Below are 26,132 nucleotides of genomic sequence, written 5' to 3' on the forward strand. Positions count from 1 at the left end.
GAGCAAGAGAGGAAGCAGCCCTGCCCCGTGTGAGGATCAAACTCAGGCCCTTCAGATGACGAGACTGACGCACTACCAATTACGCCAACAAGCCCAGCTGCAGTACACACACCGGAAAGTTTGCCTCACATGGATTTCAGTCGCCCGTTCCCTAATCTTTAGACGCCCTCTGCTAAATGTTGCATTTGCCTTTTGATCTCACCGATACATTTTTGGTCTGTTTCTGTTGCGAGTCCGTCTTTCAGATCTCACCTAGCACAAGTCTCTGTGGCTGAGGTGGCCTCTCTGCTTCAGCATCGTGCCCTCACTCAGCCATTAAAAATGTCACTCGGACTTCTGACATGCTGACATGAAATGTCAAGAGAGAGGGGCGGAGTGACGCTTAAGCCAGAGAGAAGATGAAAAGGGGGCGTGGCTGCGAAACGCTTGACAGCTGCACGATGCTCTCCATGTAAGGCGGGACCACAGGCTAAAGGACGCCTTTCGGCACATCAAGCTCTAAGCACACACCTGGAGGATGCGGGAATTGATCCTGCTATCTCCCACATGCAAAGCAAGCGCTGTACCATACAAGCCAACCCCCCTCGCTGGGACTTATGCCTCGGCGTCACCTAGTGCCGCTTGTTCCCCTCTTACCGGGCACAGTTCACTGCCCTTCGTCTGCAAGGCAGTCGTGTAATTGCAGCTTTCTTGACTTATTGATGAAGGTCTGACTGGACGAGCGAATGGCGCCTCTCCCCATCCTCAAGCTCGCTGACAGATTGAAATGGAAAGTGCTGCTGTGGCTCGTTGGTCTAGTGGTATGATTCTCGCTTAGGGTGCGAGAGGTCCCGGGTTCAACTCCCGGACGAGCCCTCGTGTGCTCTTTTCCTCCTCTTCCACAAGACTGGGAACTGATATCCACATCACTTCGCAGCGTCTGCTTATGGCAAACGATGGAATGTGACTAATGACTGAACGAGCCTGGTGAATTCTCATCACGTGGCACAATGAGAGCGTGCAGTCAGCTGTCCAAGGCGGCAACCTCATTGCTCGTTCAAAAGAACACGTACTGAAAACTCATCACCACTGTGTCGTAGATGAGCACCGCGATCGCTTGTTGTCATGCGTCCTTACTTGGGAAATGCAGAAGCAAAAACTGCCCTCTCTCAGCCACCGAAACGTGTGCGGCTCGCCTTGCGCTCTCTGCGCCTCACATATTTGTCGAGCTGTCTGCTCTTCTTTCTGTTGAAGTAATCAAGTTACGGGGCGTCCTGCAGCCTATGATGTTCTCACTGAGAGCTTTCAAGATTTGAAGGAAAACTACGAGCTTGATGGCTCAAGTCGAACGAATGTGATTGTTAAGCAATCGATGATCAAAAGCACGTCTTCTAACAATTCGTGAGAGTATTATCAGCACTGTTTTCACTCGGATATACTTTTCACTTGCTAAGCTGACAAATTGGACGAGAAAATGCCGGAGACGCACTCAGTGCAGACTGAGGTTGGGAAGGAGGTGTGGCCCTTCAACGCTTGACAACTGAAGGACATTCTCTCCGCAACGGAGGAGCACCTGTCAGAAGTCGCAGAAGCTAAACAAGAGCACCGGGCTTCCGGAGATCCAAACTCAGACCTGGAGGATGCGGGCATCGATCCCGCTACCTCTTGCATGCTAAGCGAGCGCTCTACCATTTGAGCTAATCCCCCTCGCTTCATGCGTCTCGGCATCATGTCTTACCGCCTCTGCCCCTCTTACCGGGCACCGCCCACTGCCCTTGGTCTGCAAGGCAGTCCTTTCAAGTGCGATGACGACGCTGAGACCTTCGTTGCCTATTGTACGAGCTGAACTTTTGTGCTCATCAATTCAACGCTCTTTCCATCAACTCATCTTGTCTTTTGACGCTTCGTGTTTTGCGCTCCTTTGACTATCGGCATATCGGGTGACTGCAAACACTGAAGTTCTTGCTTACGGAGTGTGGAACATTGTTTTCAAGTGATCGCTGTTCTGTCATGTTGACGCCGAGTGAATCTTTCTTTGGCAACATGGGCAGGCTGACAGCAGTGCGAGCGAAAGTAATGGCAAATTTCTTGACTTATTTCTGAATGTGAATGTTCTTTAGAAAAGGGATGCGGCGTTGCTTCTCGCCCGTGTAAAGGTCACGCATTCCAGACGTGGTTATGAGCGAACAGTTGCCGCAAGTGTTTGAAAAGAGCAAGAGAGGAAGCAGCCCTGCCCCGTGTGAGGATCAAACTCAGGCCCTTCAGATGACGAGACTGACGCACTACCAATTACGCCAACAAGCCCAGCTGCAGTACACACACCGGAAAGTTTGCCTCACATGGATTTCAGTCGCCCGTTCCCTAATCTTTAGACGCCCTCTGCTGAATGTTGCATTTGCCTTTTGATCTCACCGATACATTTTTGGTCTGTTTCTGTTGCGAGTCCGTCTTTCAGATCTCACCTAGCACAAGTCTCTGTGGCTGAAGTGGCCTCTCTGCTTCAGCATCGTGCCCTCACTCAGCCATTAAAAATGTCACTCGGACTTCTGACATGCTGACATGAAATGTCAAGAGAGAGGGGCGGAGTGACGCTTAAGCCAGAGAGAAGATGAAAAGGGGGCGTGGCTGCGAAACGCTTGACAGCTGCACGATGCTCTCCATGTAAGGCGGGACCACAGGCTAAAGGACGCCTTTCGGCACATCAAGCTCTAAGCACACACCTGGAGGATGCGGGAATTGATCCTGCTATCTCCCACATGCAAAGCAAGCGCTGTACCATACAAGCCAACCCCCCTCGCTGGGACTTATGCCTCGGCGTCACCTAGTGCCGCTTGTTCCCCTCTTACCGGGCACAGTTCACTGCCCTTCGTCTGCAAGGCAGTCGTGTAATTGCAGCTTTCTTGACTTATTGATGAAGGTCTGACTGGACGAGCGAATGGCGCCTCTCCCCATCCTCAAGCTCGCTGACAGATTGAAATGGAAAGTGCTGCTGTGGCTCGTTGGTCTAGTGGTATGATTCTCGCTTAGGGTGCGAGAGGTCCCGGGTTCAACTCCCGGACGAGCCCTCGTGTGCTCTTTTCCTCCTCTTCCACAAGACTGGGAACTGATATCCACATCACTTCGCAGCGTCTGCTTATGGCAAACGATGGAATGTGACTAATGACTGAACGAGCCTGGTGAATTCTCATCACGTGGCACAATGAGAGCGTGCAGTCAGCTGTCCAAGGCGGCAACCTCATTGCTCGTTCAAAAGAACACGTACTGAAAACTCATCACCACTGTGTCGTAGATGAGCACCGCGATCGCTTGTTGTCATGCGTCCTTACTTGGGAAATGCAGAAGCAAAAACTGCCCTCTCTCAGCCACCGAAACGTGTGCGGCTCGCCTTGCGCTCTCTGCGCCTCACATATTTGTCGAGCTGTCTGCTCTTCTTTCTGTTGAAGTAATCAAGTTACGGGGCGTCCTGCAGCCTATGATGTTCTCACTGAGAGCTTTCAAGATTTGAAGGAAAACTACGAGCTTGATGGCTCAAGTCGAACGAATGTGATTGTTAAGCAATCGATGATCAAAAGCACGTCTTCTAACAATTCGTGAGAGTATTATCAGCACTGTTTTCACTCGGATATACTTTTCACTTGCTAAGCTGACAAATTGGACGAGAAAATGCCGGAGACGCACTCAGTGCAGACTGAGGTTGGGAAGGAGGTGTGGCCCTTCAACGCTTGACAACTGAAGGACATTCTCTCCGCAACGGAGGAGCACCTGTCAGAAGTCGCAGAAGCTAAACAAGAGCACCGGGCTTCCGGAGATCCAAACTCAGACCTGGAGGATGCGGGCATCGATCCCGCTACCTCTTGCATGCTAAGCGAGCGCTCTACCATTTGAGCTAATCCCCCTCGCTTCATGCGTCTCGGCATCATGTCTTACCGCCTCTGCCCCTCTTACCGGGCACCACCCACTGCCCTTGGTCTGCAAGGCAGTCCTTTCAAGTGCGATGACGACGCTGAGACCTTCGTTGCCTATTGTACGAGCTGAACTTTTGTGCTCATCAATTCAACGCTCTTTCCATCAACTCATCTTGTCTTTTGACGCTTCGTGTTTTGCGCTCCTTTGACTATCGGCATATCGGGTGACTGCAAACACTGAAGTTCTTGCTTACGGAGTGTGGAACATTGTTTTCAAGTGATCGCTGTTCTGTCATGTTGACGCCGAGTGAATCTTTCTTTGGCAACATGGGCAGGCTGACAGCAGTGCGAGCGAAAGTAATGGCAAATTTCTTGACTTATTTCTGAATGTGAATGTTCTTTAGAAAAGGGATGCGGCGTTGCTTCTCGCCCGTGTAAAGGTCACGCATTCCAGACGTGGTTATGAGCGAACAGTTGCCGCAAGTGTTTGAAAAGAGCAAGAGAGGAAGCAGCCCTGCCCCGTGTGAGGATCAAACTCAGGCCCTTCAGATGACGAGACTGACGCACTACCAATTACGCCAACAAGCCCAGCTGCAGTACACACACCGGAAAGTTTGCCTCACATGGATTTCAGTCGCCCGTTCCCTAATCTTTAGACGCCCTCTGCTGAATGTTGCATTTGCCTTTTGATCTCACCGATACATTTTTGGTCTGTTTCTGTTGCGAGTCCGTCTTTCAGATCTCACCTAGCACAAGTCTCTGTGGCTGAGGTGGCCTCTCTGCTTCAGCATCGTGCCCTCACTCAGCCATTAAAAATGTCACTCGGACTTCTGACATGCTGACATGAAATGTCAAGAGAGAGGGGCGGAGTGACGCTTAAGCCAGAGAGAAGATGAAAAGGGGGCGTGGCTGCGAAACGCTTGACAGCTGCACGATGCTCTCCATGTAAGGCGGGACCACAGGCTAAAGGACGCCTTTCGGCACATCAAGCTCTAAGCACACACCTGGAGGATGCGGGAATTGATCCTGCTATCTCCCACATGCAAAGCAAGCGCTGTACCATACAAGCCAACCCCCCTCGCTGGGACTTATGCCTCGGCGTCACCTAGTGCCGCTTGTTCCCCTCTTACCGGGCACAGTTCACTGCCCTTCGTCTGCAAGGCAGTCGTGTAATTGCAGCTTTCTTGACTTATTGATGAAGGTCTGACTGGACGAGCGAATGGCGCCTCTCCCCATCCTCAAGCTCGCTGACAGATTGAAATGGAAAGTGCTGCTGTGGCTCGTTGGTCTAGTGGTATGATTCTCGCTTAGGGTGCGAGAGGTCCCGGGTTCAACTCCCGGACGAGCCCTCGTGTGCTCTTTTCCTCCTCTTCCACAAGACTGGGAACTGATATCCACATCACTTCGCAGCGTCTGCTTATGGCAAACGATGGAATGTGACTAATGACTGAACGAGCCTGGTGAATTCTCATCACGTGGCACAATGAGAGCGTGCAGTCAGCTGTCCAAGGCGGCAACCTCATTGCTCGTTCAAAAGAACACGTACTGAAAACTCATCACCACTGTGTCGTAGATGAGCACCGCGATCGCTTGTTGTCATGCGTCCTTACTTGGGAAATGCAGAAGCAAAAACTGCCCTCTCTCAGCCACCGAAACGTGTGCGGCTCGCCTTGCGCTCTCTGCGCCTCACATATTTGTCGAGCTGTCTGCTCTTCTTTCTGTTGAAGTAATCAAGTTACGGGGCGTCCTGCAGCCTATGATGTTCTCACTGAGAGCTTTCAAGATTTGAAGGAAAACTACGAGCTTGATGGCTCAAGTCGAACGAATGTGATTGTTAAGCAATCGATGATCAAAAGCACGTCTTCTAACAATTCGTGAGAGTATTATCAGCACTGTTTTCACTCGGATATACTTTTCACTTGCTAAGCTGACAAATTGGACGAGAAAATGCCGGAGACGCACTCAGTGCAGACTGAGGTTGGGAAGGAGGTGTGGCCCTTCAACGCTTGACAACTGAAGGACATTCTCTCCGCAACGGAGGAGCACCTGTCAGAAGTCGCAGAAGCTAAACAAGAGCACCGGGCTTCCAGAGATCCAAACTCAGACCTGGAGGATGCGGGCATCGATCCCGCTACCTCTTGCATGCTAAGCGAGCGCTCTACCATTTGAGCTAATCCCCCTCGCTTCATGCGTCTCGGCATCATGTCTTACCGCCTCTGCCCCTCTTACCGGGCACCGCCCACTGCCCTTGGTCTGCAAGGCAGTCCTTTCAAGTGCGATGACGACGCTGAGACCTTCGTTGCCTATTGTACGAGCTGAACTTTTGTGCTCATCAATTCAACGCTCTTTCCATCAACTCATCTTGTCTTTTGACGCTTCGTGTTTTGCGCTCCTTTGACTATCGGCATATCGGGTGACTGCAAACACTGAAGTTCTTGCTTACGGAGTGTGGAACATTGTTTTCAAGTGATCGCTGTTCTGTCATGTTGACGCCGAGTGAATCTTTCTTTGGCAACATGGGCAGGCTGACAGCAGTGCGAGCGAAAGTAATGGCAAATTTCTTGACTTATTTCTGAATGTGAATGTTCTTTAGAAAAGGGATGCGGCGTTGCTTCTCGCCCGTGTAAAGGTCACGCATTCCAGACGTGGTTATGAGCGAACAGTTGCCGCAAGTGTTTGAAAAGAGCAAGAGAGGAAGCAGCCCTGCCCCGTGTGAGGATCAAACTCAGGCCCTTCAGATGACGAGACTGACGCACTACCAATTACGCCAACAAGCCCAGCTGCAGTACACACACCGGAAAGTTTGCCTCACATGGATTTCAGTCGCCCGTTCCCTAATCTTTAGACGCCCTCTGCTGAATGTTGCATTTGCCTTTTGATCTCACCGATACATTTTTGGTCTGTTTCTGTTGCGAGTCCGTCTTTCAGATCTCACCTAGCACAAGTCTCTGTGGCTGAGGTGGCCTCTCTGCTTCAGCATCGTGCCCTCACTCAGCCATTAAAAATGTCACTCGGACTTCTGACATGCTGACATGAAATGTCAAGAGAGAGGGGCGGAGTGACGCTTAAGCCAGAGAGAAGATGAAAAGGGGGCGTGGCTGCGAAACGCTTGACAGCTGCACGATGCTCTCCATGTAAGGCGGGACCACAGGCTAAAGGACGCCTTTCGGCACATCAAGCTCTAAGCACACACCTGGAGGATGCGGGAATTGATCCTGCTATCTCCCACATGCAAAGCAAGCGCTGTACCATACAAGCCAACCCCCCTCGCTGGGACTTATGCCTCGGCGTCACCTAGTGCCGCTTGTTCCCCTCTTACCGGGCACAGTTCACTGCCCTTCGTCTGCAAGGCAGTCGTGTAATTGCAGCTTTCTTGACTTATTGATGAAGGTCTGACTGGACGAGCGAATGGCGCCTCTCCCCATCCTCAAGCTCGCTGACAGATTGAAATGGAAAGTGCTGCTGTGGCTCGTTGGTCTAGTGGTATGATTCTCGCTTAGGGTGCGAGAGGTCCCGGGTTCAACTGATGAGCCCTCGTGTGCTCTTTTCCTCCTCTTCCACAAGACTGGGAACTGATATCCACATCACTTCGCAGCGTCTGCTTATGGCAAACGATGGAATGTGACTAATGACTGAACGAGCCTGGTGAATTCTCATCACGTGGCACAATGAGAGCGTGCAGTCAGCTGTCCAAGGCGGCAACCTCATTGCTCGTTCAAAAGAACACGTACTGAAAACTCATCACCACTGTGTCGTAGATGAGCACCGCGATCGCTTGTTGTCATGCGTCCTTACTTGGGAAATGCAGAAGCAAAAACTGCCCTCTCTCAGCCACCGAAACGTGTGCAGCTCGCCTTGCGCTCTCTGCGCCTCACATATTTGTCGAGCTGTCTGCTCTTCTTTCTGTTGAAGTAATCAAGTTACGGGGCGTCCTGCAGCCTATGATGTTCTCACTGAGAGCTTTCAAGATTTGAAGGAAAACTACGAGCTTGATGGCTCAAGTCGAACGAATGTGATTGTTAAGCAATCGATGATCAAAAGCACGTCTTCTAACAATTCGTGAGAGTATTATCAGCACTGTTTTCACTCGGATATACTTTTCACTTGCTAAGCTGACAAATTGGACGAGAAAATGCCGGAGACGCACTCAGTGCAGACTGAGGTTGGGAAGGAGGTGTGGCCCTTCAACGCTTGACAACTGAAGGACATTCTCTCCGCAACGGAGGAGCACCTGTCAGAAGTCGCAGAAGCTAAACAAGAGCACCGGGCTTCCGGAGATCCAAACTCAGACCTGGAGGATGCGGGCATCGATCCCGCTACCTCTTGCATGCTAAGCGAGCGCTCTACCATTTGAGCTAATCCCCCTCGCTTCATGCGTCTCGGCATCATGTCTTACCGCCTCTGCCCCTCTTACCGGGCACCGCCCACTGCCCTTGGTCTGCAAGGCAGTCCTTTCAAGTGCGATGACGACGCTGAGACCTTCGTTGCCTATTGTACGAGCTGAACTTTTGTGCTCATCAATTCAACGCTCTTTCCATCAACTCATCTTGTCTTTTGACGCTTCGTGTTTTGCGCTCCTTTGACTATCGGCATATCGGGTGACTGCAAACACTGAAGTTCTTGCTTACGGAGTGTGGAACATTGTTTTCAAGTGATCGCTGTTCTGTCATGTTGACGCCGAGTGAATCTTTCTTTGGCAACATGGGCAGGCTGACAGCAGTGCGAGCGAAAGTAATGGCAAATTTCTTGACTTATTTCTGAATGTGAATGTTCTTTAGAAAAGGGATGCGGCGTTGCTTCTCGCCCGTGTAAAGGTCACGCATTCCAGACGTGGTTATGAGCGAACAGTTGCCGCAAGTGTTTGAAAAGAGCAAGAGAGGAAGCAGCCCTGCCCCGTGTGAGGATCAAACTCAGGCCCTTCAGATGACGAGACTGACGCACTACCAATTACGCCAACAAGCCCAGCTGCAGTACACACACCGGAAAGTTTGCCTCACATGGATTTCAGTCGCCCGTTCCCTAATCTTTAGACGCCCTCTGCTGAATGTTGCATTTGCCTTTTGATCTCACCGATACATTTTTGGTCTGTTTCTGTTGCGAGTCCGTCTTTCAGATCTCACCTAGCACAAGTCTCTGTGGCTGAAGTGGCCTCTCTGCTTCAGCATCGTGCCCTCACTCAGCCATTAAAAATGTCACTCGGACTTCTGACATGCTGACATGAAATGTCAAGAGAGAGGGGCGGAGTGACGCTTAAGCCAGAGAGAAGATGAAAAGGGGGCGTGGCTGCGAAACGCTGGACAGCTGCACGATGCTCTCCATGTAAGGCGAGACCACAGGCTAAAGGACACCTTTCGGCACATCAAGCTCTAAGCACAGACCTGGAGGATGCGGGAATTGATCCTGCTATCTCCCACATGCAAAGCAAGCGCTGTACCATACAAGCCAACCCCCCTCGCTGGGACTTATGCCTCGGCGTCACCTAGTGCCGCTTGTTCCCCTCTTACCGGGCACAGTTCACTGCCCTTCGTCTGCAAGGCAGTCATGTAATTGCAGCTTTCTTGACTTATTGATGAAGGTCTGACTGGACGAGCGAATGGCGCCTCTCCCCATCCTCAAGCTCGCTGACAGATTGAAATGGAAAGTGCTGCTGTGGCTCGTTGGTCTAGTGGTATGATTCTCGCTTTGGATGCGAGAGGTCCCGGGTTCAACTCCCGGACGAGCCCTCGTGTGCTCTTTTCCTCCTCTTCCACAAGACTGGGAACTGATATCCACATCACTTCGCAGCGTCTGCTTATGGCAAACGATGGAATGTGACTAATGACTGAACGAGCCTGGTGAATTCTCATCACGTGGCACAATGAGAGCGTGCAGTCAGCTGTCCAAGGCGGCAACCTCATTGCTCGTTCAAAAGAACACGTACTGAAAACTCATCACCACTGTGTCGTAGATGAGCACCGCGATCGCTTGTTGTCATGCGTCCTTACTTGGGAAATGCAGAAGCAAAAACTGCCCTCTCTCAGCCACCGAAACGTGTGCGGCTCGCCTTGCGCTCTCTGCGCCTCACATATTTGTCGAGCTGTCTGCTCTTCTTTCTGTTGAAGTAATCAAGTTACGGGGCGTCCTGCAGCCTATGATGTTCTCACTGAGAGCTTTCAAGATTTGAAGGAAAACTACGAGCTTGATGGCTCAAGTCGAACGAATGTGATTGTTAAGCAATCGATGATCAAAAGCACGTCTTCTAACAATTCGTGAGAGTATTATCAGCACTGTTTTCACTCGGATATACTTTTCACTTGCTAAGCTGACAAATTGGACGAGAAAATGCCGGAGACGCACTCAGTGCAGACTGAGGTTGGGAAGGAGGTGTGGCCCTTCAACGCTTGACAACTGAAGGACATTCTCTCCGCAACGGAGGAGCACCTGTCAGAAGTCGCAGAAGCTAAACAAGAGCACCGGGCTTCCGGAGATCCAAACTCAGACCTGGAGGATGCGGGCATCGATCCCGCTACCTCTTGCATGCTAAGCGAGCGCTCTACCATTTGAGCTAATCCCCCTCGCTTCATGCGTCTCGGCATCATGTCTTACCGCCTCTGCCCCTCTTACCGGGCACCGCCCACTGCCCTTGGTCTGCAAGGCAGTCCTTTCAAGTGCGATGACGACGCTGAGACCTTCGTTGCCTATTGTACGAGCTGAACTTTTGTGCTCATCAATTCAACGCTCTTTCCATCAACTCATCTTGTCTTTTGACGCTTCGTGTTTTGCGCTCCTTTGACTATCGGCATATCGGGTGACTGCAAACACTGAAGTTCTTGCTTACGGAGTGTGGAACATTGTTTTCAAGTGATCGCTGTTCTGTCATGTTGACGCCGAGTGAATCTTTCTTTGGCAACATGGGCAGGCTGACAGCAGTGCGAGCGAAAGTAATGGCAAATTTCTTGACTTATTTCTGAATGTGAATGTTCTTTAGAAAAGGGATGCGGCGTTGCTTCTCGCCCGTGTAAAGGTCACGCATTCCAGACGTGGTTATGAGCGAACAGTTGCCGCAAGTGTTTGAAAAGAGCAAGAGAGGAAGCAGCCCTGCCCCGTGTGAGGATCAAACTCAGGCCCTTCAGATGACGAGACTGACGCACTACCAATTACGCCAACAAGCCCAGCTGCAGTACACACACCGGAAAGTTTGCCTCACATGGATTTCAGTCGCCCGTTCCCTAATCTTTAGACGCCCTCTGCTGAATGTTGCATTTGCCTTTTGATCTCACCGATACATTTTTGGTCTGTTTCTGTTGCGAGTCCGTCTTTCAGATCTCACCTAGCACAAGTCTCTGTGGCTGAAGTGGCCTCTCTGCTTCAGCATCGTGCCCTCACTCAGCCATTAAAAATGTCACTCGGACTTCTGACATGCTGACATGAAATGTCAAGAGAGAGGGGCGGAGTGACGCTTAAGCCAGAGAGAAGATGAAAAGGGGGCGTGGCTGCGAAACGCTGGACAGCTGCACGATGCTCTCCATGTAAGGCGAGACCACAGGCTAAAGGACACCTTTCGGCACATCAAGCTCTAAGCACAGACCTGGAGGATGCGGGAATTGATCCTGCTATCTCCCACATGCAAAGCAAGCGCTGTACCATACAAGCCAACCCCCCTCGCTGGGACTTATGCCTCGGCGTCACCTAGTGCCGCTTGTTCCCCTCTTACCGGGCACAGTTCACTGCCCTTCGTCTGCAAGGCAGTCATGTAATTGCAGCTTTCTTGACTTATTGATGAAGGTCTGACTGGACGAGCGAATGGCGCCTCTCCCCATCCTCAAGCTCGCTGACAGATTGAAATGGAAAGTGCTGCTGTGGCTCGTTGGTCTAGTGGTATGATTCTCGCTTTGGATGCGAGAGGTCCCGGGTTCAACTCCCGGACGAGCCCTCGTGTGCTCTTTTCCTCCTCTTCCACAAGACTGGGAACTGATATCCACATCACTTCGCAGCGTCTGCTTATGGCAAACGATGGAATGTGACTAATGACTGAACGAGCCTGGTGAATTCTCATCACGTGGCACAATGAGAGCGTGCAGTCAGCTGTCCAAGGCGGCAACCTCATTGCTCGTTCAAAAGAACACGTACTGAAAACTCATCACCACTGTGTCGTAGATGAGCACCGCGATCGCTTGTTGTCATGCGTCCTTACTTGGGAAATGCAGAAGCAAAAACTGCCCTCTCTCAGCCACCGAAACGTGTGCGGCTCGCCTTGCGCTCTCTGCGCCTCACATATTTGTCGAGCTGTCTGCTCTTCTTTCTGTTGAAGTAATCAAGTTACGGGGCGTCCTGCAGCCTATGATGTTCTCACTGAGAGCTTTCAAGATTTGAAGGAAAACTACGAGCTTGATGGCTCAAGTCGAACGAATGTGATTGTTAAGCAATCGATGATCAAAAGCACGTCTTCTAACAATTCGTGAGAGTATTATCAGCACTGTTTTCACTCGGATATACTTTTCACTTGCTAAGCTGACAAATTGGACGAGAAAATGCCGGAGACGCACTCAGTGCAGACTGAGGTTGGGAAGGAGGTGTGGCCCTTCAACGCTTGACAACTGAAGGACATTCTCTCCGCAACGGAGGAGCACCTGTCAGAAGTCGCAGAAGCTAAACAAGAGCACCGGGCTTCCGGAGATCCAAACTCAGACCTGGAGGATGCGGGCATCGATCCCGCTACCTCTTGCATGCTAAGCGAGCGCTCTACCATTTGAGCTAATCCCCCTCGCTTCATGCGTCTCGGCATCATGTCTTACCGCCTCTGCCCCTCTTACCGGGCACCGCCCACTGCCCTTGGTCTGCAAGGCAGTCCTTTCAAGTGCGATGACGACGCTGAGACCTTCGTTGCCTATTGTACGAGCTGAACTTTTGTGCTCATCAATTCAACGCTCTTTCCATCAACTCATCTTGTCTTTTGACGCTTCGTGTTTTGCGCTCCTTTGACTATCGGCATATCGGGTGACTGCAAACACTGAAGTTCTTGCTTACGGAGTGTGGAACATTGTTTTCAAGTGATCGCTGTTCTGTCATGTTGACGCCGAGTGAATCTTTCTTTGGCAACATGGGCAGGCTGACAGCAGTGCGAGCGAAAGTAATGGCAAATTTCTTGACTTATTTCTGAATGTGAATGTTCTTTAGAAAAGGGATGCGGCGTTGCTTCTCGCCCGTGTAAAGGTCACGCATTCCAGACGTGGTTATGAGCGAACAGTTGCCGCAAGTGTTTGAAAAGAGCAAGAGAGGAAGCAGCCCTGCCCCGTGTGAGGATCAAACTCAGGCCCTTCAGATGACGAGACTGACGCACTACCAATTACGCCAACAAGCCCAGCTGCAGTACACACACCGGAAAGTTTGCCTCACATGGATTTCAGTCGCCCGTTCCCTAATCTTTAGACGCCCTCTGCTGAATGTTGCATTTGCCTTTTGATCTCACCGATACATTTTTGGTCTGTTTCTGTTGCGAGTCCGTCTTTCAGATCTCACCTAGCACAAGTCTCTGTGGCTGAAGTGGCCTCTCTGCTTCAGCATCGTGCCCTCACTCAGCCATTAAAAATGTCACTCGGACTTCTGACATGCTGACATGAAATGTCAAGAGAGAGGGGCGGAGTGACGCTTAAGCCAGAGAGAAGATGAAAAGGGGGCGTGGCTGCGAAACGCTGGACAGCTGCACGATGCTCTCCATGTAAGGCGAGACCACAGGCTAAAGGACACCTTTCGGCACATCAAGCTCTAAGCACAGACCTGGAGGATGCGGGAATTGATCCTGCTATCTCCCACATGCAAAGCAAGCGCTGTACCATACAAGCCAACCCCCCTCGCTGGGACTTATGCCTCGGCGTCACCTAGTGCCGCTTGTTCCCCTCTTACCGGGCACAGTTCACTGCCCTTCGTCTGCAAGGCAGTCATGTAATTGCAGCTTTCTTGACTTATTGATGAAGGTCTGACTGGACGAGCGAATGGCGCCTCTCCCCATCCTCAAGCTCGCTGACAGATTGAAATGGAAAGTGCTGCTGTGGCTCGTTGGTCTAGTGGTATGATTCTCGCTTTGGATGCGAGAGGTCCCGGGTTCAACTCCCGGACGAGCCCTCGTGTGCTCTTTTCCTCCTCTTCCACAAGACTGGGAACTGATATCCACATCACTTCGCAGCGTCTGCTTATGGCAAACGATGGAATGTGACTAATGACTGAACGAGCCTGGTGAATTCTCATCACGTGGCACAATGAGAGCGTGCAGTCAGCTGTCCAAGGCGGCAACCTCATTGCTCGTTCAAAAGAACACGTACTGAAAACTCATCACCACTGTGTCGTAGATGAGCACCGCGATCGCTTGTTGTCATGCGTCCTTACTTGGGAAATGCAGAAGCAAAAACTGCCCTCTCTCAGCCACCGAAACGTGTGCGGCTCGCCTTGCGCTCTCTGCGCCTCACATATTTGTCGAGCTGTCTGCTCTTCTTTCTGTTGAAGTAATCAAGTTACGGGGCGTCCTGCAGCCTATGATGTTCTCACTGAGAGCTTTCAAGATTTGAAGGAAAACTACGAGCTTGATGGCTCAAGTCGAACGAATGTGATTGTTAAGCAATCGATGATCAAAAGCACGTCTTCTAACAATTCGTGAGAGTATTATCAGCACTGTTTTCACTCGGATATACTTTTCACTTGCTAAGCTGACAAATTGGACGAGAAAATGCCGGAGACGCACTCAGTGCAGACTGAGGTTGGGAAGGAGGTGTGGCCCTTCAACGCTTGACAACTGAAGGACATTCTCTCCGCAACGGAGGAGCACCTGTCAGAAGTCGCAGAAGCTAAACAAGAGCACCGGGCTTCCGGAGATCCAAACTCAGACCTGGAGGATGCGGGCATCGATCCCGCTACCTCTTGCATGCTAAGCGAGCGCTCTACCATTTGAGCTAATCCCCCTCGCTTCATGCGTCTCGGCATCATGTCTTACCGCCTCTGCCCCTCTTACCGGGCACCGCCCACTGCCCTTGGTCTGCAAGGCAGTCCTTTCAAGTGCGATGACGACGCTGAGACCTTCGTTGCCTATTGTACGAGCTGAACTTTTGTGCTCATCAATTCAACGCTCTTTCCATCAACTCATCTTGTCTTTTGACGCTTCGTGTTTTGCGCTCCTTTGACTATCGGCATATCGGGTGACTGCAAACACTGAAGTTCTTGCTTACGGAGTGTGGAACATTGTTTTCAAGTGATCGCTGTTCTGTCATGTTGACGCCGAGTGAATCTTTCTTTGGCAACATGGGCAGGCTGACAGCAGTGCGAGCGAAAGTAATGGCAAATTTCTTGACTTATTTCTGAATGTGAATGTTCTTTAGAAAAGGGATGCGGCGTTGCTTCTCGCCCGTGTAAAGGTCACGCATTCCAGACGTGGTTATGAGCGAACAGTTGCCGCAAGTGTTTGAAAAGAGCAAGAGAGGAAGCAGCCCTGCCCCGTGTGAGGATCAAACTCAGGCCCTTCAGATGACGAGACTGACGCACTACCAATTACGCCAACAAGCCCAGCTGCAGTACACACACCGGAAAGTTTGCCTCACATGGATTTCAGTCGCCCGTTCCCTAATCTTTAGACGCCCTCTGCTGAATGTTGCATTTGCCTTTTGATCTCACCGATACATTTTTGGTCTGTTTCTGTTGCGAGTCCGTCTTTCAGATCTCACCTAGCACAAGTCTCTGTGGCTGAAGTGGCCTCTCTGCTTCAGCATCGTGCCCTCACTCAGCCATTAAAAATGTCACTCGGACTTCTGACATGCTGACATGAAATGTCAAGAGAGAGGGGCGGAGTGACGCTTAAGCCAGAGAGAAGATGAAAAGGGGGCGTGGCTGCGAAACGCTGGACAGCTGCACGATGCTCTCCATGTAAGGCGAGACCACAGGCTAAAGGACACCTTTCGGCACATCAAGCTCTAAGCACAGACCTGGAGGATGCGGGAATTGATCCTGCTATCTCCCACATGCAAAGCAAGCGCTGTACCATACAAGCCAACCCCCCTCGCTGGGACTTATGCCTCGGCGTCACCTAGTGCCGCTTGTTCCCCTCTTACCGGGCACAGTTCACTGCCCTTCGTCTGCAAGGCAGTCATGTAATTGCAGCTTTCTTGACTTATTGATGAAGGTCTGACTGGACGAGCGAATGGCGCCTCTCCCCATCCTCAAGCTCGCTGACAGATTGAAATGGAAAGTGCTGCTGTGGCTCGTTGGTCTAGTGGTATGATTCTCGCTTTGGATGCGAGAGGTCCCGGGTTCAACTCCCGGACGAGCCCTCGTGTGCTCTTTTCCTCCTCTTCCACAAGACTGGGAACTGATATCCACATCACTTCGCAGCGTCTGCTTATGGCAAACGATGGAATGTGACTAATGACTGAACGAGCCTGGTGAATTCTCATCACGTGGCACAATGAGAGCGTGCAGTCAGCTGTCCAAGGCGGCAACCTCATTGCTCGTTCAAAAGAACACGTACTGAAAACTCATCACCACTGTGTCGTAGATGAGCACCGCGATCGCTTGTTGTCATGCGTCCTTACTTGGGAAATGCAGAAGCAAAAACTGCCCTCTCTCAGCCACCGAAACGTGTGCAGCTCGCCTTGCGCTCTCTGAGCCTCACATATTTGTCGAGCTGTCTGCTCTTCTTTCTGTTGAAGTAATCAAGTTACGGGGCGTCCTGCAGCCTATGATGTTCTCACTGAGAGCTTTCAAGATTTGAAGGAAAACTACGAGCTTGATGGCTCAAGTCGAACGAATGTGATTGTTAAGCAATCGATGATCAAAAGCACGTCTTCTAACAATTCGTGAGAGTATTATCAGCACTGTTTTCACTCGGATATACTTTTCACTTGCTAAGCTGACAAATTGGACGAGAAAATGCCGGAGACGCACTCAGTGCAGACTGAGGTTGGGAAGGAGGTGTGGCCCTTCAACGCTTGACAACTGAAGGACATTCTCTCCGCAACGGAGGAGCACCTGTCAGAAGTCGCAGAAGCTAAACAAGAGCACCGGGCTTCCGGAGATCCAAACTCAGACCTGGAGGATGCGGGCATCGATCCCGCTACCTCTTGCATGCTAAGCGAGCGCTCTACCATTTGAGCTAATCCCCCTCGCTTCATGCGTCTCGGCATCATGTCTTACCGCCTCTGCCCCTCTTACCGGGCACCGCCCACTGCCCTTGGTCTGCAAGGCAGTCCTTTCAAGTGCGATGACGACGCTGAGACCTTCGTTGCCTATTGTACGAGCTGAACTTTTGTGCTCATCAATTCAACGCTCTTTCCATCAACTCATCTTGTCTTTTGACGCTTCGTGTTTTGCGCTCCTTTGACTATCGGCATATCGGGTGACTGCAAACACTGAAGTTCTTGCTTACGGAGTGTGGAACATTGTTTTCAAGTGATCGCTGTTCTGTCATGTTGACGCCGAGTGAATCTTTCTTTGGCAACATGGGCAGGCTGACAGCAGTGCGAGCGAAAGTAATGGCAAATTTCTTGACTTATTTCTGAATGTGAATGTTCTTTAGAAAAGGGATGCGGCGTTGCTTCTCGCCCGTGTAAAGGTCACGCATTCCAGACGTGGTTATGAGCGAACAGTTGCCGCAAGTGTTTGAAAAGAGCAAGAGAGGAAGCAGCCCTGCCCCGTGTGAGGATCAAACTCAGGCCCTTCAGATGACGAGACTGACGCACTACCAATTACGCCAACAAGCCCAGCTGCAGTACACACACCGGAAAGTTTGCCTCACATGGATTTCAGTCGCCCGTTCCCTAATCTTTAGACGCCCTCTGCTGAATGTTGCATTTGCCTTTTGATCTCACCGATACATTTTTGGTCTGTTTCTGTTGCGAGTCCGTCTTTCAGATCTCACCTAGCACAAGTCTCTGTGGCTGAGGTGGCCTCTCTGCTTCAGCATCGTGCCCTCACTCAGCCATTAAAAATGTCACTCGGACTTCTGACATGCTGACATGAAATGTCAAGAGAGAGGGGCGGAGTGACGCTTAAGCCAGAGAGAAGATGAAAAGGGGGCGTGGCTGCGAAACGCTTGACAGCTGCACGATGCTCTCCATGTAAGGCGGGACCACAGGCTAAAGGACGCCTTTCGGCACATCAAGCTCTAAGCACACACCTGGAGGATGCGGGAATTGATCCTGCTATCTCCCACATGCAAAGCAAGCGCTGTACCATACAAGCCAACCCCCCTCGCTGGGACTTATGCCTCGGCGTCACCTAGTGCCGCTTGTTCCCCTCTTACCGGGCACAGTTCACTGCCCTTCGTCTGCAAGGCAGTCGTGTAATTGCAGCTTTCTTGACTTATTGATGAAGGTCTGACTGGACGAGCGAATGGCGCCTCTCCCCATCCTCAAGCTCGCTGACAGATTGAAATGGAAAGTGCTGCTGTGGCTCGTTGGTCTAGTGGTATGATTCTCGCTTAGGGTGCGAGAGGTCCCGGGTTCAACTCCCGGACGAGCCCTCGTGTGCTCTTTTCCTCCCCTTCCACAAGACTGGGAACTGATATCCACATCACTTCGCAGCGTCTGCTTATGGCAAACGATGGAATGTGACTAATGACTGAACGAGCCTGGTGAATTCTCATCACGTGGCACAATGAGAGCGTGCAGTCAGCTGTCCAAGGCGGCAACCTCATTGCTCGTTCAAAAGAACACGTACTGAAAACTCATCACCACTGTGTCGTAGATGAGCACCGCGATCGCTTGTTGTCATGCGTCCTTACTTGGGAAATGCAGAAGCAAAAACTGCCCTCTCTCAGCCACCGAAACGTGTGCGGCTCGCCTTGCGCTCTCTGCGCCTCACATATTTGTCGAGCTGTCTGCTCTTCTTTCTGTTGAAGTAATCAAGTTACGGGGCGTCCTGCAGCCTATGATGTTCTCACTGAGAGCTTTCAAGATTTGAAGGAAAACTACGAGCTTGATGGCTCAAGTCGAACGAATGTGATTGTTAAGCAATCGATGATCAAAAGCACGTCTTCTAACAATTCGTGAGAGTATTATCAGCACTGTTTTCACTCGGATATACTTTTCACTTGCTAAGCTGACAAATTGGACGAGAAAATGCCGGAGACGCACTCAGTGCAGACTGAGGTTGGGAAGGAGGTGTGGCCCTTCAACGCTTGACAACTGAAGGACATTCTCTCCGCAACGGAGGAGCACCTGTCAGAAGTCGCAGAAGCTAAACAAGAGCACCGGGCTTCCGGAGATCCAAACTCAGACCTGGAGGATGCGGGCATCGATCCCGCTACCTCTTGCATGCTAAGCGAGCGCTCTACCATTTGAGCTAATCCCCCTCGCTTCATGCGTCTCGGCATCATGTCTTACCGCCTCTGCCCCTCTTACCGGGCACCGCCCACTGCCCTTGGTCTGCAAGGCAGTCCTTTCAAGTGCGATGACGACGCTGAGACCTTCGTTGCCTATTGTACGAGCTGAACTTTTGTGCTCATCAATTCAACGCTCTTTCCATCAACTCATCTTGTCTTTTGACGCTTCGTGTTTTGCGCTCCTTTGACTATCGGCATATCGGGTGACTGCAAACACTGAAGTTCTTGCTTACGGAGTGTGGAACATTGTTTTCAAGTGATCGCTGTTCTGTCATGTTGACGCCGAGTGAATCTTTCTTTGGCAACATGGGCAGGCTGACAGCAGTGCGAGCGAAAGTAATGGCAAATTTCTTGACTTATTTCTGAATGTGAATGTTCTTTAGAAAAGGGATGCGGCGTTGCTTCTCGCCCGTGTAAAGGTCACGCATTCCAGACGTGGTTATGAGCGAACAGTTGCCGCAAGTGTTTGAAAAGAGCAAGAGAGGAAGCAGCCCTGCCCCGTGTGAGGATCAAACTCAGGCCCTTCAGATGACGAGACTGACGCACTACCAATTACGCCAACAAGCCCAGCTGCAGTACACACACCGGAAAGTTTGCCTCACATGGATTTCAGTCGCCCGTTCCCTAATCTTTAGACGCCCTCTGCTGAATGTTGCATTTGCCTTTTGATCTCACCGATACATTTTTGGTCTGTTTCTGTTGCGAGTCCGTCTTTCAGATCTCACCTAGCACAAGTCTCTGTGGCTGAGGTGGCCTCTCTGCTTCAGCATCGTGCCCTCACTCAGCCATTAAAAATGTCACTCGGACTTCTGACATGCTGACATGAAATGTCAAGAGAGAGGGGCGGAGTGACGCTTAAGCCAGAGAGAAGATGAAAAGGGGGCGTGGCTGCGAAACGCTTGACAGCTGCACGATGCTCTCCATGTAAGGCGGGACCACAGGCTAAAGGACGCCTTTCGGCACATCAAGCTCTAAGCACACACCTGGAGGATGCGGGAATTGATCCTGCTATCTCCCACATGCAAAGCAAGCGCTGTACCATACAAGCCAACCCCCCTCGCTGGGACTTATGCCTCGGCGTCACCTAGTGCCGCTTGTTCCCCTCTTACCGGGCACAGTTCACTGCCCTTCGTCTGCAAGGCAGTCGTGTAATTGCAGCTTTCTTGACTTATTGATGAAGGTCTGACTGGACGAGCGAATGGCGCCTCTCCCCATCCTCAAGCTCGCTGACAGATTGAAATGGAAAGTGCTGCTGTGGCTCGTTGGTCTAGTGGTATGATTCTCGCTTAGGGTGCGAGAGGTCCCGGGTTCAACTCCCGGACGAGCCCTCGTGTGCTCTTTTCCTCCTCTTCCACAAGACTGGGAACTGATATCCACATCACTTCGCAGCGTCTGCTTATGGCAAACGATGGAATGTGACTAATGACTGAACGAGCCTGGTGAATTCTCATCACGTGGCACAATGAGAGCGTGCAGTCAGCTGTCCAAGGCGGCAACCTCATTGCTCGTTCAAAAGAACACGTACTGAAAACTCATCACCACTGTGTCGTAGATGAGCACCGCGATCGCTTGTTGTCATGCGTCCTTACTTGGGAAATGCAGAAGCAAAAACTGCCCTCTCTCAGCCACCGAAACGTGTGCGGCTCGCCTTGCGCTCTCTGCGCCTCACATATTTGTCGAGCTGTCTGCTCTTCTTTCTGTTGAAGTAATCAAGTTACGGGGCGTCCTGCAGCCTATGATGTTCTCACTGAGAGCTTTCAAGATTTGAAGGAAAACTACGAGCTTGATGGCTCAAGTCGAACGAATGTGATTGTTAAGCAATCGATGATCAAAAGCACGTCTTCTAACAATTCGTGAGAGTATTATCAGCACTGTTTTCACTCGGATATACTTTTCACTTGCTAAGCTGACAAATTGGACGAGAAAATGCCGGAGACGCACTCAGTGCAGACTGAGGTTGGGAAGGAGGTGTGGCCCTTCAACGCTTGACAACTGAAGGACATTCTCTCCGCAACGGAGGAGCACCTGTCAGAAGTCGCAGAAGCTAAACAAGAGCACCGGGCTTCCGGAGATCCAAACTCAGACCTGGAGGATGCGGGCATCGATCCCGCTACCTCTTGCATGCTAAGCGAGCGCTCTACCATTTGAGCTAATCCCCCTCGCTTCATGCGTCTCGGCATCATGTCTTACCGCCTCTGCCCCTCTTACCGGGCACCGCCCACTGCCCTTGGTCTGCAAGGCAGTCCTTTCAAGTGCGATGACGACGCTGAGACCTTCGTTGCCTATTGTACGAGCTGAACTTTTGTGCTCATCAATTCAACGCTCTTTCCATCAACTCATCTTGTCTTTTGACGCTTCGTGTTTTGCGCTCCTTTGACTATCGGCATATCGGGTGACTGCAAACACTGAAGTTCTTGCTTACGGAGTGTGGAACATTGTTTTCAAGTGATCGCTGTTCTGTCATGTTGACGCCGAGTGAATCTTTCTTTGGCAACATGGGCAGGCTGACAGCAGTGCGAGCGAAAGTAATGGCAAATTTCTTGACTTATTTCTGAATGTGAATGTTCTTTAGAAAAGGGATGCGGCGTTGCTTCTCGCCCGTGTAAAGGTCACGCATTCCAGACGTGGTTATGAGCGAACAGTTGCCGCAAGTGTTTGAAAAGAGCAAGAGAGGAAGCAGCCCTGCCCCGTGTGAGGATCAAACTCAGGCCCTTCAGATGACGAGACTGACGCACTACCAATTACGCCAACAAGCCCAGCTGCAGTACACACACCGGAAAGTTTGCCTCACATGGATTTCAGTCGCCCGTTCCCTAATCTTTAGACGCCCTCTGCTGAATGTTGCATTTGCCTTTTGATCTCACCGATACATTTTTGGTCTGTTTCTGTTGCGAGTCCGTCTTTCAGATCTCACCTAGCACAAGTCTCTGTGGCTGAGGTGGCCTCTCTGCTTCAGCATCGTGCCCTCACTCAGCCATTAAAAATGTCACTCGGACTTCTGACATGCTGACATGAAATGTCAAGAGAGAGGGGCGGAGTGACGCTTAAGCCAGAGAGAAGATGAAAAGGGGGCGTGGCTGCGAAACGCTTGACAGCTGCACGATGCTCTCCATGTAAGGCGGGACCACAGGCTAAAGGACGCCTTTCGGCACATCAAGCTCTAAGCACACACCTGGAGGATGCGGGAATTGATCCTGCTATCTCCCACATGCAAAGCAAGCGCTGTACCATACAAGCCAACCCCCCTCGCTGGGACTTATGCCTCGGCGTCACCTAGTGCCGCTTGTTCCCCTCTTACCGGGCACAGTTCACTGCCCTTCGTCTGCAAGGCAGTCGTGTAATTGCAGCTTTCTTGACTTATTGATGAAGGTCTGACTGGACGAGCGAATGGCGCCTCTCCCCATCCTCAAGCTCGCTGACAGATTGAAATGGAAAGTGCTGCTGTGGCTCGTTGGTCTAGTGGTATGATTCTCGCTTAGGGTGCGAGAGGTCCCGGGTTCAACTCCCGGACGAGCCCTCGTGTGCTCTTTTCCTCCTCTTCCACAAGACTGGGAACTGATATCCACATCACTTCGCAGCGTCTGCTTATGGCAAACGATGGAATGTGACTAATGACTGAACGAGCCTGGTGAATTCTCATCACGTGGCACAATGAGAGCGTGCAGTCAGCTGTCCAAGGCGGCAACCTCATTGCTCGTTCAAAAGAACACGTACTGAAAACTCATCACCACTGTGTCGTAGATGAGCACCGCGATCGCTTGTTGTCATGCGTCCTTACTTGGGAAATGCAGAAGCAAAAACTGCCCTCTCTCAGCCACCGAAACGTGTGCGGCTCGCCTTGCGCTCTCTGCGCCTCACATATTTGTCGAGCTGTCTGCTCTTCTTTCTGTTGAAGTAATCAAGTTACGGGGCGTCCTGCAGCCTATGATGTTCTCACTGAGAGCTTTCAAGATTTGAAGGAAAACTACGAGCTTGATGGCTCAAGTCGAACGAATGTGATTGTTAAGCAATCGATGATCAAAAGCACGTCTTCTAACAATTCGTGAGAGTATTATCAGCACTGTTTTCACTCGGATATACTTTTCACTTGCTAAGCTGACAAATTGGACGAGAAAATGCCGGAGACGCACTCAGTGCAGACTGAGGTTGGGAAGGAGGTGTGGCCCTTCAACGCTTGACAACTGAAGGACATTCTCTCCGCAACGGAGGAGTACCTGTCAGAAGTCGCAGAAGCTAAACAAGAGCACCGGGCTTCCGGAGATCCAAACTCAGACCTGGAGGATGCGGGCATCGATCCCGCTACCTCTTGCATGCTAAGCGAGCGCTCTACCATTTGAGCTAATCCCCCTCGCTTCATGCGTCTCGGCATCATGTCTTACCGCCTCTGCCCCTCTTACCGGGCACCGCCCACTGCCCTTGGTCTGCAAGGCAGTCCTTTCAAGTGCGATGACGACGCTGAGACCTTCGTTGCCTATTGTACGAGCTGAACTTTTGTGCTCATCAATTCAACGCTCTTTCCATCAACTCATCTTGTCTTTTGACGCTTCGTGTTTTGCGCTCCTTTGACTATCGGCATATCGGGTGACTGCAAACACTGAAGTTCTTGCTTACGGAGTGTGGAACATTGTTTTCAAGTGATCGCTGTTCTGTCATGTTGACGCCGAGTGAATCTTTCTTTGGCAACATGGGCAGGCTGACAGCAGTGCGAGCGAAAGTAATGGCAAATTTCTTGACTTATTTCTGAATGTGAATGTTCTTTAGAAAAGGGATGCGGCGTTGCTTCTCGCCCGTGTAAAGGTCACGCATTCCAGACGTGGTTATGAGCGAACAGTTGCCGCAAGTGTTTGAAAAGAGCAAGAGAGGAAGCAGCCCTGCCCCGTGTGAGGATCAAACTCAGGCCCTTCAGATGACGAGACTGACGCACTACCAATTACGCCAACAAGCCCAGCTGCAGTACACACACCGGAAAGTTTGCCTCACATGGATTTCAGTCGCCCGTTCCCTAATCTTTAGACGCCCTCTGCTGAATGTTGCATTTGCCTTTTGATCTCACCGATACATTTTTGGTCTGTTTCTGTTGCGAGTCCGTCTTTCAGATCTCACCTAGCACAAGTCTCTGTGGCTGAAGTGGCCTCTCTGCTTCAGCATCGTGCCCTCACTCAGCCATTAAAAATGTCACTCGGACTTCTGACATGCTGACATGAAATGTCAAGAGAGAGGGGCGGAGTGACGCTTAAGCCAGAGAGAAGATGAAAAGGGGGCGTGGCTGCGAAACGCTGGACAGCTGCACGATGCTCTCCATGTAAGGCGAGACCACAGGCTAAAGGACACCTTTCGGCACATCAAGCTCTAAGCACACACCTGGAGGATGCGGGAATTGATCCTGCTATCTCCCACATGCAAAGCAAGCGCTGTACCATACAAGCCAACCCCCCTCGCTGGGACTTATGCCTCGGCGTCACCTAGTGCCGCTTGTTCCCCTCTTACCGGGCACAGTTCACTGCCCTTCGTCTGCAAGGCAGTCATGTAATTGCAGCTTTCTTGACTTATTGATGAAGGTCTGACTGGACGAGCGAATGGCGCCTCTCCCCATCCTCAAGCTCGCTGACAGATTGAAATGGAAAGTGCTGCTGTGGCTCGTTGGTCTAGTGGTATGATTCTCGCTTAGGGTGCGAGAGGTCCCGGGTTCAACTGATGAGCCCTCGTGTGCTCTTTTCCTCCTCTTCCACAAGACTGGGAACTGATATCCACATCACTTCGCAGCGTCTGCTTATGGCAAACGATGGAATGTGACTAATGACTGAACGAGCCTGGTGAATTCTCATCACGTGGCACAATGAGAGCGTGCAGTCAGCTGTCCAAGGCGGCAACCTCATTGCTCGTTCAAAAGAACACGTACTGAAAACTCATCACCACTGTGTCGTAGATGAGCACCGCGATCGCTTGTTGTCATGCGTCCTTACTTGGGAAATGCAGAAGCAAAAACTGCCCTCTCTCAGCCACCGAAACGTGTGCGGCTCGCCTTGCGCTCTCTGCGCCTCACATATTTGTCGAGCTGTCTGCTCTTCTTTCTGTTGAAGTAATCAAGTTACGGGGCGTCCTGCAGCCTATGATGTTCTCACTGAGAGCTTTCAAGATTTGAAGGAAAACTACGAGCTTGATGGCTCAAGTCGAACGAATGTGATTGTTAAGCAATCGATGATCAAAAGCACGTCTTCTAACAATTCGTGAGAGTATTATCAGCACTGTTTTCACTCGGATATACTTTTCACTTGCTAAGCTGACAAATTGGACGAGAAAATGCCGGAGACGCACTCAGTGCAGACTGAGGTTGGGAAGGAGGTGTGGCCCTTCAACGCTTGACAACTGAAGGACATTCTCTCCGCAACGGAGGAGCACCTGTCAGAAGTCGCAGAAGCTAAACAAGAGCACCGGGCTTCCGGAGATCCAAACTCAGACCTGGAGGATGCGGGCATCGATCCCGCTACCTCTTGCATGCTAAGCGAGCGCTCTACCATTTGAGCTAATCCCCCTCGCTTCATGCGTCTCGGCATCATGTCTTACCGCCTCTGCCCCTCTTACCGGGCACCGCCCACTGCCCTTGGTCTGCAAGGCAGTCCTTTCAAGTGCGATGACGACGCTGAGACCTTCGTTGCCTATTGTACGAGCTGAACTTTTGTGCTCATCAATTCAACGCTCTTTCCATCAACTCATCTTGTCTTTTGACGCTTCGTGTTTTGCGCTCCTTTGACTATCGGCATATCGGGTGACTGCAAACACTGAAGTTCTTGCTTACGGAGTGTGGAACATTGTTTTCAAGTGATCGCTGTTCTGTCATGTTGACGCCGAGTGAATCTTTCTTTGGCAACATGGGCAGGCTGACAGCAGTGCGAGCGAAAGTAATGGCA

General features: G+C 51.1%; 10 non-coding genes across 10 annotated transcripts; all 10 read left to right on the plus strand.

Moving 5' to 3' along the window:
• Positions 1-783: 783 nt before the first annotated feature.
• On the plus strand, positions 784-855 carry trnap-agg (transfer RNA proline (anticodon AGG)). The gene has a single exon. It is a non-coding gene; the product is annotated as a tRNA-Pro (tRNA).
• A 2,117-nt stretch (positions 856-2,972) lies between these two features.
• trnap-agg (transfer RNA proline (anticodon AGG)) lies at positions 2,973-3,044 on the plus strand. Its single transcript has one exon. It is a non-coding gene; the product is annotated as a tRNA-Pro (tRNA).
• A 2,117-nt stretch (positions 3,045-5,161) lies between these two features.
• On the plus strand, positions 5,162-5,233 carry trnap-agg (transfer RNA proline (anticodon AGG)). Its single transcript has one exon. It is a non-coding gene; the product is annotated as a tRNA-Pro (tRNA).
• A 4,302-nt stretch (positions 5,234-9,535) lies between these two features.
• Positions 9,536-9,607, plus strand: trnap-ugg (transfer RNA proline (anticodon UGG)). Its single transcript has one exon. It is a non-coding gene; the product is annotated as a tRNA-Pro (tRNA).
• A 2,117-nt stretch (positions 9,608-11,724) lies between these two features.
• On the plus strand, positions 11,725-11,796 carry trnap-ugg (transfer RNA proline (anticodon UGG)). Its single transcript has one exon. It is a non-coding gene; the product is annotated as a tRNA-Pro (tRNA).
• Positions 11,797-13,913: 2,117 nt separating this feature from the next.
• Positions 13,914-13,985, plus strand: trnap-ugg (transfer RNA proline (anticodon UGG)). Its single transcript has one exon. It is a non-coding gene; the product is annotated as a tRNA-Pro (tRNA).
• Positions 13,986-16,102: 2,117 nt separating this feature from the next.
• On the plus strand, positions 16,103-16,174 carry trnap-ugg (transfer RNA proline (anticodon UGG)). The gene has a single exon. It is a non-coding gene; the product is annotated as a tRNA-Pro (tRNA).
• Positions 16,175-18,291: 2,117 nt separating this feature from the next.
• Positions 18,292-18,363, plus strand: trnap-agg (transfer RNA proline (anticodon AGG)). Its single transcript has one exon. It is a non-coding gene; the product is annotated as a tRNA-Pro (tRNA).
• Positions 18,364-20,480: 2,117 nt separating this feature from the next.
• Positions 20,481-20,552, plus strand: trnap-agg (transfer RNA proline (anticodon AGG)). Its single transcript has one exon. It is a non-coding gene; the product is annotated as a tRNA-Pro (tRNA).
• Positions 20,553-22,669: 2,117 nt separating this feature from the next.
• On the plus strand, positions 22,670-22,741 carry trnap-agg (transfer RNA proline (anticodon AGG)). The gene has a single exon. It is a non-coding gene; the product is annotated as a tRNA-Pro (tRNA).
• The last annotated feature ends 3,391 nt before the right edge of the window (positions 22,742-26,132 follow it).

The sequence above is a fragment of the Lepisosteus platostomus genome, chromosome 5 (genome assembly GCF_059453375.1).
Source record: "Lepisosteus platostomus isolate fLepPlt1 chromosome 5, fLepPlt1.hap1, whole genome shotgun sequence".
NCBI lineage: Eukaryota > Metazoa > Chordata > Actinopteri > Semionotiformes > Lepisosteidae > Lepisosteus > Lepisosteus platostomus.